This window comes from Xiphophorus hellerii, chromosome 21, assembly GCF_003331165.1.
Source record: "Xiphophorus hellerii strain 12219 chromosome 21, Xiphophorus_hellerii-4.1, whole genome shotgun sequence".
In the NCBI taxonomy this organism is placed as follows: domain Eukaryota; kingdom Metazoa; phylum Chordata; class Actinopteri; order Cyprinodontiformes; family Poeciliidae; genus Xiphophorus; species Xiphophorus hellerii.
Genome location: NC_045692.1, coordinates 17,826,985 through 17,840,336, shown reverse-complemented (window position 1 = coordinate 17,840,336; position 13,352 = coordinate 17,826,985). Strand labels below are relative to the sequence as shown.

At 38.2% G+C, this 13,352-nt stretch overlaps 1 long non-coding RNA gene across 1 annotated transcript; it reads left to right on the top strand.

The window, feature by feature from the left end:
* The first annotated feature begins 308 nt into the window (after nucleotides 1-308).
* On the top strand, nucleotides 309-3,970 carry LOC116712015 (uncharacterized). The gene is made up of 2 exons (XR_004337397.1): nucleotides 309-448; nucleotides 2,940-3,970. It is a non-coding gene; the product is annotated as an uncharacterized LOC116712015 (long non-coding RNA).
* Nucleotides 3,971-13,352: the final 9,382 nt, after the last annotated feature.

Sequence of the window (13,352 nt, the reverse complement as noted above, 5' to 3'; positions counted from 1 at the left end):
GTTTTACTCGTATTGTTTCATTTTTTGTCTTTCTTTTAGGGACTGAGGCTTCTGTGCTGGCGGTGGTGATCCCTGGTGGCGGTGTCTTGTCTCGTGTGTTTTGTTGGAGCACCCTTTTTTTGTGTGTGTGTGTGTGTTCGTCGTGTTTTTATAGTGTCTAGGTCAGGGGTGTCAAACTCCAGTCCTCAAGGGCCGCTGTCCTGCAACTTTTAGATGTGCCTCTGCTGCACCACACCTGAATAGAATAATTAGGTCATTAAGGCTCTGGAGAACTGATTTATACAGGAGGAGGTAATTAACCCATTTCATTCCAGTGTTTTGTACCTGTGGCACATCTAAAAACTGCAGGAGACCGGCCCTTGAGGACTGGACTTTGACACCTGTGGTCTAGGTGATCCCTTTTCCTTCACTGGATGTTGCCCCTTTCCTCACTACTTCCCCCCCACTGGTAAGCCTCAGTTTCCTTTGAAATTTAAACATTTTATTATAATCAACTTCATTAAAAAGGCATTCACTGTTTTAACCATTCAATTTCAGGTTGTTGTTCATTTAAACAACATATTGAAGTTTAATAAATTTTTGGTGTCCTTATTACCATTCTATTTTCCTGGAGTTATTCCAGGTGGCGTTGTCGGTTTCCCCTATCGTAAACTTTAACATCTTACATTTGGGTTTCATAATAAAGGAAATCCACCCCAGGTTGCCACACATACAAAAACTTCAACCTTGTAGTTGGTTTTGCAGGACTTTGGAGATTAAAATGTAATATAAAATTAAATGTTGCACAAAAAAGAAGACCTTTACTTTACCTTTTGAATAATTTGGCATGTTGGACAACAGAGATCTTTCTCAGTAAAGTTTGTCCAGATTGTGGTAACTTCTGACCCTGTAGGGAGAATTTATTAGCAAATTTCCCATCCAAAAGCATTCAAAGACTGAAGAATTGGGTAAAAAATGAAAAGTTTCTTTAAAATAGAGACATAATATTCTGACATTGGGTTGTAATAAAAAGTGACTCACCATGCCCTGATCTGAAGGTCAAGAAGGATGAGAAACATTGACATGTATCAGTCTGTAAAGAGTCACAAAGCCTTTGTCTGTAGTTTTGGGATTTCAGGGGAACAACAGTGACAGCCATGATCCAGGAATGGAGAAAAGTGGATCAGTAACTCATTCATGAGGTCACAGAAGAACAAAGAGTAACAACTAAAGCCCTGCAGGCCAAACTTACCTCAGTTTAGTTTAGAGTTCAGGTTTAACAGAGATTTGGCAAAAATGGCTTTTAGTGGAGAGTTTCAAGGCCAAAAAGGATCTTTATGATCCCCAAAACTTTAGAAAATACTCTCTGGACTGACAAGACAAAAGTGGAACCGTATGGAAGATGTACGTTATGCTAAATCTGGTGTTAAACTAACAGAATTTCTGAAAAAAAAAAATTATTCTTCCAAATCATAAATTTGGAATAATTTTTTGTTTTTAGTAAATCACAAATTATTCTTCCAAATTTATGATTTGGAAGAGAATTTTTTTGTTTATTTCGATAGAAATCATCACTTGAAAGCAACTATTTGCAGTTTGATCTGGGACATTTTAGTGGGACATAATGAGAAAAAAATCTGAATTTCTTTTCTTGTCATTGTTCATGAAATAAAGCATAACGAAATTTAAAAAAATAGCAACTCTCAAAGGCAAGTTAAATAATTGAATAAAATGATAAATATATCCCAATAAATATAAAAAATGTAGTTGAAGCAACTGGAATTTTAAGAAAAATAAATAAAAGTTGATCAGGTTTTAGATTAATTCAGGGCAACAACAGCTCTTATATAGGAACTGTTTTTTTAGTCTCTTCCTGAATGGGAACAGATACTTTTTCACAGTCTTAAATGGAAAACCTTTTTGCTGACATGCACCTTTTTGTTGCTTTGCAGAGTTCTTAGTAGTTTTTGGTGTTTATAATTTGATCCTCCAATCTTCAGGCTTCAGGAGGTTTTATACAAAAAATAAGAGAAGAGCATTTTCAGCTGTTAATATATTTTAAAACCAAAAAAATCAACGATTCTTTTGCACGTTCCAGATGCATTCTGGTAAATTTAAACTTCCTAATGGTAAAAATCAATTGGTACGCTATCCTAAAGCGGATTTCTCGCTGAAAAACTGGGAGCAACTTCGGCTGCCAGCTACTATTTCTATGACGGACTTCGCGTTTCAATATGGCCGCTCCTCGCATCAACAGTAGTAAGATGACGTGGAAAGGTATTTATTTTAGTAGACACACATGTAGTAGTGCGCCTTAAATTAATGAAGCGGCTGCAACGCTAAGCTAAACAAATTAAAAGTGGAATTTAAATTAAAGCTTAAAATGATGTTTGTCAGAAGTACTGAAAACCATGTTTATGGGTGTCGCCATGTTGAAAATACGATTTCGCAGGTAACTTTAACGCAGCACAAGTATAACATTTTCATGAAAGTATTAAGAAAAAGCTTTTATGACGATTATGCACATTTGTTCTACTAAATTCAAATATTTAGGTTATGTATCCGTACATTACAGCAGTTTTAATATCAAATTAGCAAAATGAAGCATGAAATAAAGGAGGTTTTAGGTGTTTTTATAAATGCATCTTTTTGGAGAACTTTAAAGCGTTAACAGTTACAATCTCTCACAAAATTAATTGGAATATGAAAATAAAGCATCAATTTTCACCATTACACACTCATTCAATGTCATTTTTAATTTATTCCTTCCTCTTGTTGGTTTTTAGCTCTAATATAGCTAATGGCTCTTAAGAGAATATAATTACACGATGTTAGTGACAAGTACTCATCTCTCTGCTAGAAAATAAAGCCATTTGGTTTCCATCATCCCCCCCTCTTTAATTACAGACTTCCTCCTGTTTATTTGATGAAGAAATGTCCTTTTTTCTGTGTTCTTGCAGTCTGTGTTTCCACTGCAGCATCATCAACTTCTCTGGGTCAAAGAGAGGCGGCAGAGTGAGGATGGGTGTGTCCTCTGCAGCATCGCTGCACTATCAGACACGGGGGAGCGTGGAAATGAGAGGAAGTGATGTGGATTAATCGTGGGTGTGGTTCGACGTCTTTATCACGGATTGTCTTAAACAAAAAGAAAAAAAAAGAGGAAGAATAAAAAGCAAGGCTCATGTTTTCCAAATGGAAGAGGGAAGCTCAGATTTGCTGTTTGGCATGCAGCTCTCACTATTCTGTCTCGCAGGGACTCGGCGACCTTGTTCTGCACCGCCTGATGTCCCTGCATGACCTCTGCTGCAGAAGCTCGCCCTGCATCAGTGGAGGCGACAGCACCGCTCTGCAGATGGATGAACCTCTAACCGAAGGAGGAGAAAAAGGAGGAGATGTTCTTCATCTTTCCTCTCAGGTGTTTAGATTCATCACAGCAGGAAATAACTAAATGTCCTAATTAAGCTTTAATTGGTGTCAGTTGTTCTGTGAGCTACGAGTCATTCCAGAAAGAAAGTACACCCCGCATTCAACATCTTGTAGAGCCACGCTTAGCATTAATAACGAAAGCAATGAGCTTTCTTTGTGATTTCATCTATCAATTCGGTTGTTGATTTTAGCTCACTCTTCTTTCTGTGTTTCAGTTTTTTCTGGTCTGCAGATGTTTGTTTGTGTTCTCTTAATGTCCCACTGCATCATTTCAGGCATTTTGAGGTTTGCGACATCTTGATTCTTCTCATTGAAGCGTTTCTGTTGCGCATTTGTTGCATTTACTGCCAACTAAAACTCATCTGTTGGACAGATTACCAATCGTCTGACTCAAGAAGTGATTGAATTTACAAAACATTCCCAAATCATCATCCCTCTGTCACCGTACTTGAAAGTGGGAATGAGGTGTTTGTGGATTATAACCAAAAATCCTTACTTTGGTTTTATCTATGCCCAAGGCTTTGTGGTTATGCTTTTTCGGAATAAAGACTGACTTTCTGGGCAACCTTTTCAAAGTAATTAGAATTTTTTCTAATTTTGCTGTTGTGAAATTACGTGTTTAACATGTCAACATGTTTTGTTATATAGGGTTTATACGATCTAAAGCACTAGAAATGTCCAGGAGGGAAATCCAGCAACGCTCTTCATCTGTTGTGGGGAATCTCAAGAAATTACCAGGTTTTTCTGTAACGTTGGGTTGTTTCTCCGCCATTAGCACAGCTGCAGTACATAGTAATCTTGACCTTGAACATACAGAAGCATGATTGACTGCGCTAAGACCCTCCTCCTGACTCTGATTGGTTGTTTCTGACAGGGAATGGTGTGATTCTGCAAATGGTAGATTTATTTATTTTTTGTTCCATTTTTTGTCTCATATTATACTTTTAGGACATACTGACAGTTTTAATAAATATGTAAAGTTATGTACTGGAGAAGAAATGATGTAATAAATGAGTTTAATCTGTTTTCTGCTATTGTCGCAGGTTATTGGTGAATAATGATTTAGTTCCTTATCGGCAAAGATTATAACTACATATCTCTTTGTTTTATAAAGAAAAAGAGAATGTGTCAACTTATTTAAACAAAGCTAAAAACTGAAAAGCGCTTTCAGGAAGTAATTATTTCTTTGAGCGGCGTTCAGAAGCAGGTTTGCAGGCTCCTTGAAGGACGTCCTTCTCTTCGTCTTTTCTTTGGATTTTGCTGCCTTTTGTTCTTCTTCCTTTAAAGTTGATCTCAGTCTGCCTCAGTAATATCGAGGTCTGAAGGTTAATTAAACACTAATCATATTCAGGATGTGCTTTGTTCCACCCAGACTGGCTTTACTGCACCTGAAGAGTTTCCATCAGCTTCAATCTCTGTCAGATAGATGCTACTCTGTGGTGGATCAAAATTATTTGTTTTCTGTCGCCATAATTCCTGAAATTATAGCGCTTCCTCTAGACTTTACAACAGAATTTGGTTAGGACTGTCAATTCTTGCTTAGATCAGAATTTCAAAAGGTTTTCCTTTAGAAAAAGAAAAGAGGAGGAATTTTCTGCCAAAAAATCTCAAATTTTCTACAACAAAACAAAAAAATTAAAAGTTGAAAATTTGCTTGACAAAACTCAAATTTTTAAATTAATCTCAGAAATTCTATAGAAAAAATTCTGAGCTTGTAAAGTTGAATATTTGCTAGAGAAAGACTCAAACTACTTTTCTCAAACATTTTTGATATTAACCTCAGCATTTCCGATTTTTATTCTAGAATTTTTATTACTTGTGAATACTTTTGAGCTGATGATTTTGGCCGACATGACCAAAGGTTTGGACAGTCTGGTCAAGATAATCCTTTGGTTATATTTCAGTTGTTGTTATTTTTTTATTGAGCCTTGATTTCTTACTGTATTTGCATCTATTTTGTCATTTTCCCCTCTTTTAATGCTTCTTTCTTCATATTTAATTAATCAACCTCACCTGTTCCAACTCCAGAATATCTACTTTTCCTTTTGTTCATTCCTTGCCAGATTCTCCAAGCCCGGTTTTCTGGTCCTTCGCTTTCACTTCTTCCACATTTAGCCATAATGTTTAAATATCTTTGCTGCCTAATTTCATTGTTTACGTTTTAGACTTTTTATTTGATCAAATCTTCATATTCCTCATGTTTTGTCTCATCATTATCCCTGCGTTTGGGTTCATCAGCACATATGATAAAGTAAAAAATAAAAACACTTTTAAGTTAAATCTTCAGGCACTTTGTCACTAGAGAAAATAACTAAGTTTTCTTTGGTAAAGAGCAATTCATTTGAAAAGTTGTTGGAGAACTCTGATCTAGGCTAATCTTAGAAGATTACATTAAAGTTTTGCTGCTGACAGAAATAAAAATAAACGTGCCCAAAGCCTTTTGCACTCTACCTTCCATGTTTGGTCTTATCAAAGGAACATGAAGTACAGAGGAAGTCGATCGAGTTGCTGGTCACGCCTCACGGAGAACAGCTCCTGGTTCTGATCGCCTGCAGTTGTAATTCTGCGGTTACAGCTTGTGGCTTATGTTTCATAATGATTATAATGTTAATTTTATTGGTTACAGGTAAATCTGTTGCAATAAACAATCAATTAATTGCATTGTAAATTAAAAAGAGATGAATAATTAATATTTTATGAAGGAGGATTTTATGATACACTTTTAAACTTTTAAAATTATGTAGCTTTATGTTATTAAAGCTAAAGTTTAATCAGTAATACTTTTATAACAAATTTATGTCCGATCATGATTTCTTGGTTAATGTCAAGTTGTCATAACAGACATTTTGAATAATGTCAACTTTGTATTAAAAGTGTCATGATTTACTGAGTGACACTTTATGACAACAGTCATAAATATTCTTGAAGACTTACTCATGTTCATGACAGATGTTACGTCATGTTTATGTCAGTCTTATTCACAACCCATCAAAGTGTTACTGTTCCCCCTTACATTTTAACCAAATAAATGAACTTTAACCACATAAATTTACTAAAGGATTTTACTTGTTTATTACCGACTTTTAACATCAGATACTAATACGTATTTATTGCCATTTTAAAGCTCCAGTAACTTTTATAAAAATATATTTTTTACATATTTGTTGAAACTGTCAGATAATAGGTGAAAAAATGGAGCTTCTCTGCCTTCTCCCAGTGCTCCCAGTGCTAACTAGAAACAACCAATCAGATCCAGGAGGAGGATCTCAGCGCTGTCTATCACCTTCTGTGTGGCGCTGCTCATCCTTCCCCTTTTGCTCTCTGGTACGCTGATGCTAGCATAGCCTGTTGTGAATGCTTAGTCTAGTTAGCATGGTCAGACTTTGTAACCTTAAGTTGGTTCTCCGCCATTAGCACATTTACTAGCGAGTACATGAGGATGATTGACAGCGCTAAGACCCTCCTCCTGGCTCTGATTGGTTGTTTTTGGTGCATTCCTTCAGACAGCCATATTTACTCAGGGAGCAGGTAGAAGAGATCAATCTTTTCACAGATTATCAGTTTTAACAAATATTTAAGCCATTATTTATAAAAGTTACATACTTTAAAAGGACATTGAAATTAAGTATATTAGAATTGTATTGATGGTCTGAAGGTGGTTTCAAAACAACAACATTAACTTTTATCACAATAATTTCTGGGACAATTTGTCATCCAGTAAAGTTTGCTGAGATAAACATTTCACTTTTGGGATATTTGGATTATTTTCTGAAGGCACCTTTTGGTTATTCTTGGCACTTTTGCTCCAACGTGCCACAGCAAACTGGCACAACCGTCAGTTACTTCCAAGTAAAGAGTTTCTTGTTTTATTCCTGTAAAACCCCCTGTGAAGCCTGAGAACTGTCTTCTGTCCATAAACCACAAGGCCCTAACACATTGCTCATCTGTCTCTTGGGTGAAACAAGTTCACTTTTCTGAGAAAGACAACGGCCATCCTCTGAGACCACCCCCGCCGCCCTGTCAACCACCTCCCCAACACACTGCTGCAGATGCAGAGCCCCCCTCCCAGAAGCCCACTTCCTCCTGCACGTTGCTTTAATCGGGAGGTGGGGGCTGAGTCTTAGTTAATCAGTCGTGTCAAAACATCAACGGCTCGCTGAGGATGGCGTTTCATGGCAGCCGAAGTGAGCGGAGGGTGCCGTAATCTCGGTCCGTTGAGCGGAGAGGGAACGCTTGCCTTGGCAAACATCACCTCTTTATCAGGAACTAAGAGTCAGTGAAAGTATTACCACAATTTAGCACGATGAGGCCGCGGGAGCAGTTCCTCTAACGGGCTCTCACAGAAAAGTGAACGTTTTACACCAAGAAACTCTGTCACACTTGGGAAAACTTAACATCTGCAGTGGGGACATGGTGTCACGAAGTGACGGAGGAAAAGGTCAAGATATGAAATAACAGGTTCTAATTCCTCATAGCAACACAAAAAAGCCTGTTAATTAACCACATGATAAGTTAAAATGAGTTCAATAATTTCATTTTGATATTTTTTTCTGAAACTTCATAATTGATTTTATTTATAGTCTCTGTTTGTGATTTTATTTCCTTTTTTATTTATTGTTTTTAGTTACTTAAAATTAAGGTTTATTAATTGTTGAGAGCGTTGATATGCCATTATCACTATATTACTTGAAAATGGCATTTATCGTATCGTTTATCAGCGATCTTGAAAAATTTATTGTGATAAAAATTTTGTTTTTTTGTTGTCTTGATAAATTCCGATTGATAATGTTAAATAATAATAATAAAAAATCTGACAGTTTGGAAATGTTTTTTTTAAAACTATTTCCTTCACTGTTTGTTCTACAAGAAAATCAGTAAATATTTGTAAATTCAAAAATGTTATTAACTGTGTTTGCTGTGTACAGTTAGTGATAAAAAATCACACTTTTTAAAGTAAGTACGTAACATCCCGACCAATCCTATTTCAAATACAAAGGTTTTTTTTAAGAGTATGTGTTTAAATGCTGTGCAGTGCATTCATAGCTATACAATTACCAAAAATGGTAGTAACAAACAACTTCTTATAATTCCTATATTATCACAATAGTTCCATAGAATATTGTGATAAAATTCAAAGCCCATATCACTCACCCCTTCTCTCAAAACAATATTATCGTTTATCGCAATAATTTTCAGGACAATTTTTTATGCAGCTGACATAAAACCAACTTTTTAATTTATTTTTGTAAATTATATTACTGCTGTGACTGCGTATGTATGAAATGATGGTATTTATTATGTTTTATTGGTTTAATACTTTCCAAAATGTGCTCTGTTTTAAGATAAGGACCAACTCAGCTTTTGTGGATTAATGCCAGACTTTCTTCCCCTTTTGCATAATACAAAACTCTCATGGCCACCTCCACTTCCAGCTGCAGTTTTGATACACCCTGCTTCCTCAGACAGTTCCCGTTGGGGAGTCGACCGTTTTCTGTCTCTCCGTCGGACCGTAAATCATAGCTCTTGATTCATGGAGTCCTGACTGTGCAACTGTGGTTAGAGTCTTCACCATCGAGGTTGTTTCCTGTCATCCTGTCACTGCGTAATATCCAACAGGTCAGGGAGGCCTGGGCAAAAAATGAGCCTCCAAGATATGAGTTTATTAAGATGCTTCCAGGGTTATAATTATTTTTTTTTATTTTAGTTCAGTTTTATTTGACTGTGACTTCTTGTTATGCGATTCAGTTAGTTTTAATTCGTTTTTAGAGTGTATTTGCTAGTTTATAATTGTTTAGTTTTGTTTTAGTTTTCTTTAGTTGTAGTAGTAGTTTTAGTTAATTTTTCAGTGATTATTGTCGTCGTCATTTTGTGCTGCCAGGAGAAGCAGAGGTTTCTTTGGATCCTTCCTGATGTTTCTTATTTTGATCATAAACACTAAATTTGACTGTAAAGTCTGGAGGGCTTTAGATGTTGTTCTAGGTTGTTTTGTGACCTCCTGGATAAGACTATTTTGTGAATTAGTTTTCTCAGAGGATTCCACAACACTCCATGTAGTGGATAATGATTCTTAATATTTTTCACTGGAATCCCAAACTGTTAGAAATGGTTTCTACCCCTTTCCAGACAGCTGAATGTCTCTTCTATTGTTGAATTTCTTTAAACTGAGGCACAATGTGTTGCATTTTCATATCATCAGCCTACTTCATGTTGTCACACCGGTCCTATTTAAGTGATCTTTTGATTCTGCAGGTCCAGCCATGGTGTTGCCAGTAAAAATGTACCAAAAATGTGGCTAATCACAGTTAATTTGTTATTTCCCACCTAAGGGAAACATTTTCTTTTTCACAAATAGCACCAGGTTGTTTGGAATAGCTTTTATCATTAATACAGTGGCACCCACAAAATAATTTAAGAGTTCAGCTGGTTGTTTTCAAAATATTTCAACTGATTTCTACTCTATGCTCTCTGCAAACATAAGATATGTTTTCACTGATACATTTTTTTGATGCTATATCTGGTAATTCTCCTTGTTTAAAAGGAAAATAAGGCGAACGAGGTGATTTAAAGCAGTGCAGTGGTCGGGGTGTGTCCGCTGCTGCAGCGAGCCGCTGACTTCAGCCTGGGAGCCTCAGCTGCTACTGAGCTTTCACGTTGCTGTAATCAAACCTTTCTGGCAACAGTTACGCTGCTCCCCTCTGCCTGCATGCAGCCGGGTAATCTTACACTACTAGAAAGGGAAGCAGTGTGACATGTCCAACTTAAAAAAAAAGAAGAAAAAAAAAGACTCATGGCGTGTCAAATTCTTGCAAGTGAGTTTTGACAGTTGCAATTTATTTCTGAGACGTTTCTGCTTTATTTTTCTCTAAATGTATTGAGAAAAAATAATCTTACTGGTTTCAGTTCAATATTTTCTATGTTTTGTTATAATTAAAGCACAACTTTCTTTGTTCAACCACTTCTTGCTGATGCATAGTTGTTGCAGTGCAGAACCATCATCGCTGACCTCCTACTCTGCAGGGTGTGTCAGGAGAAATCAATGGACACCAGAAACTGCAACATCTGTCTCCGTAACATTTCTGCCCCATAAACCTTGGCATAATGCTCAGGCTCTAATTGTATCTCAAACATGAGTAATCCAACAACCACTTCTTGTTTTTAAAAGGTGTAATTTAGCTGATGGTGCATGGGGTGGGGAACTTCCCTGCACTCGCTGTACGCCGTGCATTCACAAGTTGTGGCTGTGAGCCTGCAGGTGGTGCAGTAGCATCAGCTTTGGCTCACAGCTCAGCCTGTGTCTGTGTGACTGGGAGTAGAGCTGCTGACTGGAACAGATTCCCTGTGCTGCAGAAGGGAAAACACTGATTCAGCTCTTATGGGAGAGCCTGTCTCTGGGGTGAGGGAGGTTGGGATAACACCGCAGCAGCAAAAGACCCTCTGCTCAAATCCTCATCACTCATCTGAGCACCTGCATGGATTTCTAATGGGTATTGATTTGCTGTTAAATGTGACGGCATGTAATCACTGTTCCCTTCTGATGAGTCTTTTTTTTAAACTTCTGCGAACTCAAGTTGATCTTCTAACTCCACCACTAAATTTCTCCTGCAGCGTTGATGCTGCAGACTCCAGTCTGAGTTTCCATCAAGTCGACCTTTTCTGGTCTTTAAAGGCCGGCGACTCCCTTACACCTTCACATCCCCCCCTCACAAACATCAGCCCCTCATCCTCGCCTGCTACTCTGCATGAATTATTCACGGGGTCTACCGGATCGTCGCTACCAACATGCCACAGCATGTTTTATTCACACTTTAGTCTGACATATCTCCCCGCGCTGCCACCCCCCCATCGCCTGGGCCTCAAAGGCATCCGAGTCAGATCTTCGTATCTCCCTGACCCGCTCGCCCCCAGATGAAAGGCAACCCCGGTTTTTAATCGGTTGGAAGTAAATGTTTGTCTTTAATTCCTGACGAGCCCTGCTGAGAATAAATCAGACTCATTTTGAAAGTAACCGGTTTTTGTTAGCCTTGCTGCAGGGTTGACAGGTCTGACTGACAGTTTCCAGCCCCAAAACATCCTAAAAGCCACCAGCTCCTCCCACATTCGTCAAATACTTTTGGGAATGTATTTTGTGTTCTGACAGACCAAAAACTGACACAGCATTTTAGAAGATGAACATCATACACACTGTCAAACACAGTGGTGGTGGTGTGATTGTCTCAGAAGCTGCTTTGATTTTTCTATCCATCCATCCATTTTCTTACACCCTTGTCCCCTGTGGGATCGGGAGGTGCTGGTGCCTATCTCCAGCTACGTTCCGGGCGAGAGGCAGGGTCACCCTGGACAGGTCGCCAGTCTGTCGCAGGGCAACACAGAGACAGACAGGACACACACACCATGCACACACACACTCACACCTAGGGAGAATTTGGAGAAACCAATTTACCAATTTTAGTCATGTTTTTGGACTGTGGGAGGAAGCCGGAGAGAACCCACGCATGCACAGAACCCAGGACCTTCTTGCTACAAGGCAACAGCTCTACCAACTGCGCCACTGTGCAGCCCTGCTTTGAGTTTTCACTTTTGAATATTCCTCATCTTATGAACTTTTGCAGCAGGAAAATGTCCATGTGATTCAAATAAAAAACAACCAAACTAAAGTTGGAATAAAGCGAACTAAACGGGGCTGTTAATTACATTTGGAAATAAACATTTAAGAACTACATATTTAGTCAGGTAAACTTTGTATAGTAATATACAATTCCTTGTGATCAGGGGGAAAATAGTTTTTTCACTCCACTGCAGTAAAATAACTTCAGGGTTATTTTTAATACTAAGCAAAACCTTCAGGTATGAGAGGAAAACATTAATATCCTATTTGATAGTCTCCATAGCCAATCAGACATCCAACAGTTGATTAAACAAACTGCGTCTGGGTTCCTTAAGCAAATATTTCATTATGTCACAGATCAGATCTGTGTTGTTGTGACTTGAGCTGAAGGAGCACCTGTAAGAAATGTTTACCTGACGGTGAGACGTAACCAGAAACCAACTGCTCGGTGCGTCACGCACGCACGCACGCACGCAGCCGTGAGTAACCACCTGCGTTTCTGTTGTGAAAACAACACGCTTCCCTTACTTTAACAGACGCTGTTGCCACATCAGACTCTTCTCCCCCTCTTATCTCCCGGCGCAATCCACCTTTTCTCATTATCTGGTGGCACCATCCCAAGAGCGCAGCTGATTGCACCGCGCTCAGGCCACGTCAGCGGTATATGTCGGGCACTCTAACTTCTGCAAATCTTTGTTTATCAAGAAGGTGGGAAGTCCGGTCGTATTTCTGACCAACAAGCATGGGGAGATACTAGTAGGAGCTGTTTTCAACAAAAACAACGCGGCTGTCCTCCTCTGAGGCTGTAACAGAGCTGTTACACTCAGCTCTGTTTTCACCAACAAGAGCTAATCTTCTTCTTTTGTTTGCATCTTTTAAAAAAAAATTAACTCTGAGTGACGCAAAGTCCAGCTTTATGTTTCAGCTTCCTCATTATAAAAGCCAAAACTATATAAAAAACTAAACCCTATTAAATATATTTTGCACTCCAAACCTGTCCCCTTTAGTTGGACATTTCTCCAGCTGCTTCCTTATATAAACTTGTTTAATTTAGACATCCTCTCTGACCCACATTCTGATAACGCTGTTTTGTTTTGCAACAAATACCTCCATCACACCGCGCGCAGTACTGTAGTTTCTTCTGTAAACAGAGAGATCTGAACATGACGTAGTCTGATTCAGGAACTGGGTCAAAGTTCATGTGTTTATGTTTGGGCTGTTTTTACTGTTTTTATCTGACTTGAACAGGTGCATTTGCGGTAATTAGCTCAGTGACTAGACTCAAGAGGTGACGCTCACGTTTGACAGATTCATTACTCATAGAGAAATGTAATTAAGCTTT